Genomic DNA, 4,302 nt, shown 5'->3' with positions numbered 1-4,302 from the left:
CCAACATCCTTCTCGTCTAGGAAGCATAAATTAATGAAAAAAATTTATGATATAAATTATACAAATGAAAAATACGAGTGACATATTCAGGAACTTTTATTTGGTCTGTCACAGGATGTAGCTCTGCGTTCGACCGCCAGTAGAATCACGCCACGCGTTCTCATTATTTACCGCACACCCTGACAACCCGACCCGGAACGGACCCAGGATGGCTCGATATTTCTCGATTTTGCTAGGTATTGGTCAATTTTGCTCGGCAATAACCAATACCGAGCAATATCGAGCAAATACCGAGTAATACCGAGCAAACTCGGTACAACTCGGTATTCCTTGGTATTACTCGGTATTGGTCTTCACAGAGCGGTATTTCTCGTTATTGCCGAGCAATACCGAGTAATACCTCGCAATACGCGAACATAGCATTCCCGAGTTCCGGTCCAGGTCATGTCGTCGGGCCGCGCGGTAAAGAGTAAGAGCACGTGGCGACATGTTATTGGTGGCTGAACGTAGCTCTACGTCCGATCAGAGGACATAGTAATTGCCCCATATTCAGATATTAAAATTATTTAGAGATGGCAGTTATGAATTATTAATGATTTATGTGTTAGATATATAAATAGCATGATTGAATTTACGTACATACCATTTTATATCGAGTTATTTATATATCTAATATCCAAATATTTAATATTTTATGTCTATCATCCATAGATTAAATACGAGTGTACGAAATAAAATATTAAAATTTATAGGGTGATATGAATGATATGAATGAAATACAATAGTAACATATTTGATATTAAAATTATTTATGAGTGGTGGGTATAAAATATTAAACATTTAAGTGTTAGATATGTAAATAGTATGATATAAAGTGATATGTCTTTAAATCCCCAATTTTCTTTAATTTGATTTTTCAATGCCCTCTAATTTTCTAGCTCTTCGAATAAATTCTTGTCTTATTTATGATTTCCCTGCTAAAACTAAAAGTGATATATAACAATGAAAACAAACATATAGATAAGAATAAAATAGAAAAAAATAAAAAAAGTTCTCCTAAGATATGACTCAAATGCTTGAATCTCACACTTACCACTTATTCAACCAATGACGTAATAATAGCATAATTATTCCATATCATGAAAATGTAGAATCCAAAACAACAAAAACCTCATTTATTTGACCACACAAATGATGATATGATTTGCCCCTTTTACAAGGAGAATAAGGATTATTACTTTGTAGTTGTTTAGTTTTGAGTAAAATAAGTGCAAAATAAAACTTTGAGGGATTTGGAATACCCACATTAAATTATTTATGGGTAATTTAAATTTTCTGAAACCAAACAAATTTAGATTATACTAATCTATGCAACCTACCCCCCCCTCCCCTAATTTATGTGTGCACTATGTTCATCTTCCATAAGGACCATAAATATTTAAGGAAAAAAATTCACTTACTTATTTGTTATATATACTTTTGATATTTTATTTTATGTAGCTTTTATAAATGATTGACATAATAAATTTTTTAATCTAATAGCTGTCATCAAGTGCTTGAGGTGTAGTTATGATGGTGTACCTATTGTTGCATAAGCTCAATTGAAAACACTAGTTCAAATTACTTAGTCTATTTATGATTGTTAAAATATCGAGCACTTGTGGATTCATAGGATCCAAAAATTTATCTATTTTGATGATGACATATATATGTTAGAAATTTATAAATCATAAGATAGATTTTAAACCATGAACCCTCCCAATAATGATAAGCATGAATATAACAAAAAAATTGCATTAAAAATAATATTCATGAGTAACAAGTTATCGCTAGCGTAAAAAATATTTGCAAGATTTGAACTTAATCTTAAGACTGTAGTTTTCACTAAAAGAAAAAAAAAATTATAAACACAATTCATAGTTCTTATTGCATGCTAGAAAATTTGAGTCGGCATAATGTATATTTTATGTCTTAGCATTGTATAAAGATTTAGCACGAAGAGATAAAAATAGCAGTAAAATCAGAGAACTTCTTACGTGGAAAATCCGAAAAGGGAAAAAATCATAAGGCATAGCCCAATTGCAAAATTCACTATGTTGAAAGTGATATAAAAGTTCTCCTTTTCTTCATTGTTGTGGAAGAGGGAAAGTACATAAATTTAGTATCATTAGATGGACAGTTAATGCTTAACAACAAGGCTTAATTTTCCCAATAGATAATATAAAAAGGAGATGTCTGCGGGTGGATAAATGCAACCAACTCTGTTCAGGAGAGGGCGGTAACTTCAGATGTTGATCTTCGATGATGATGGTGGTTGTCGGTGACAATAGTTAGTGGTCGTCGATGATAACGATAGCTAAAAATTGCTATAGAGTTCTTCATTATTTTCTCTTTTTTCTCCCCCCCTCCATGTGAAGAATGACGGATTATTTATAGTTTTTTTGTAGTGACATATTGTCACACTCCATGATTTATATTAAAAGAATTGCATATGTCTTTTATTTTAACCATTTAACTAGAGCTTATCATCAAAAAGTAGAAAGAAACATGATTGTGTTTTGTCTGAAACTACAGGTAGAAAAATTATGCATGTTACCTGTATCCTCAAATCATATGATCCTTACTCTTTCTTGAAAACATGGAAACCATGTAATTAGCATATAGCCTAATAAGTAACTAAAATCTTACAACTGAAATCAATTCAAGATAAAAGAGAACAATATGTTATAAATCATATAAAGAAATATATGCATCAATGTCTATACTGATTATTTGTATCAATTTATTATTCTATAGTTCATCACATCTCAATTCATTACATCATACATAAATTTATTTAAAATGTAATAAAATCATATCAAATCATTCAAAATGATCAAATCTATAACATATTCAAACTTGTAAGGTAAAAACTTTTGAAATTAGAAGATAATGCATTTTTAATAGATTTATGAGAGATAAAATTCGTAGAAATCAAAATTATTGAAAACAGAAGAAAAATATTAGTCACTTATAATAAATAAAATAAAATTTGAAACATAAATGGCTAAAAAATATGATAAAAAAATATTTCTCTATCCTCTCTTTTCTTCCCCTCTTTTAAATTATTCCTGGCCAAACAACTAAGTGAAGGAGTAAGTGGAGTGAGAAAGAGATATTTATAATATTGTTCATGGCCTAGCGCCATAACATTCACCAGATAAGTGTCAAAGCGCTCTATTTTAGAATTTTCATGTTTATTAAATAAATTTATTTCACATATTTGAGTTATTACACATACTTCATAAATATGGAGAGAATAGTGTACCCCATCAAATGGTCTATATTGACTCTTTAATCATAGAGCTTTCATCTAGCATTTATGTGCCTTATGATGTTAGAATTGAGTGATATTCGGCTCGTCAAATTCGCCTTTTTGAGCCACTCGGTTTGACTATAAGTATGTCATATTTGGAGATTATTTGATTACTCAATTAATACTTTAAAGCTTCCAAGTATGCTTAAGTCCCTTGATCCATGCTCATTTGGACTCAGATTATACTTATTTTGGTGTCATTGGATTCATCTTGTTGAGGCATTCATTTTGATTATAAGTTTTCTATGATCAGAATTTGGATGATCCCAATTTTAATTTTAACAACTTTCAATTCAAATATACTTGAGATTAGTGCATAATCAACGTGACTTTTGGCGACGTATCAGTTCTATTCCCCCACACTAATTCTTTCTCTCCCATGCTAATCTTTTCTCCCATTACTATAATCTCTCTTCCCCTTTACTTCCCCTCTATCACAATGATATGGAGGTTACAAGAAAATTAATAAGAAATGCACTTCAAAATTTTCACAATCATTACTTTTTATTCTTGTTGTTTTGCAAAGAAGAGACAGAGTTATTGCAAAAAATAGTATTTTTGTATTAGACCAAGCCTTCTTTCATGAAAATAGTATTTAATAAATTTCTCATCCCTTATTCTAATTGTCTTCAAATTTTATGGGTCAATTAACTTATCAACCGAGCATTAGCAAATCAGTAGCTTTGATTAGTGTAGGGAGAAATTTGGTTCATTTGCTTGTTTATTATTAACTCTACACATCAAAGAATGTGCAATGTCTTCATCTAATAATCTTTCAAAAAAGAGAGCGACATTTGACGGTGAGCAAGGATGACGATTTGATGACATGAAAGCAATTGGTAGGCTTAGTGGTGTTGAGCATCATAATCAAAATTAGAACATATGATTTGTATTGTTCACATTTAGGTTTTGTTTGGGACGACATTCTTATTGCTTCATAAAACAGT

This window comes from Dendrobium catenatum, unplaced genomic scaffold, assembly GCF_001605985.2.
Source record: "Dendrobium catenatum unplaced genomic scaffold, ASM160598v2 fragScaff_scaffold_847, whole genome shotgun sequence".
NCBI lineage: Eukaryota > Viridiplantae > Streptophyta > Magnoliopsida > Asparagales > Orchidaceae > Dendrobium > Dendrobium catenatum.
The sequence above is the reverse complement of the archived record's forward strand: the minus strand, read 5'-3'. Positions refer to the sequence as shown.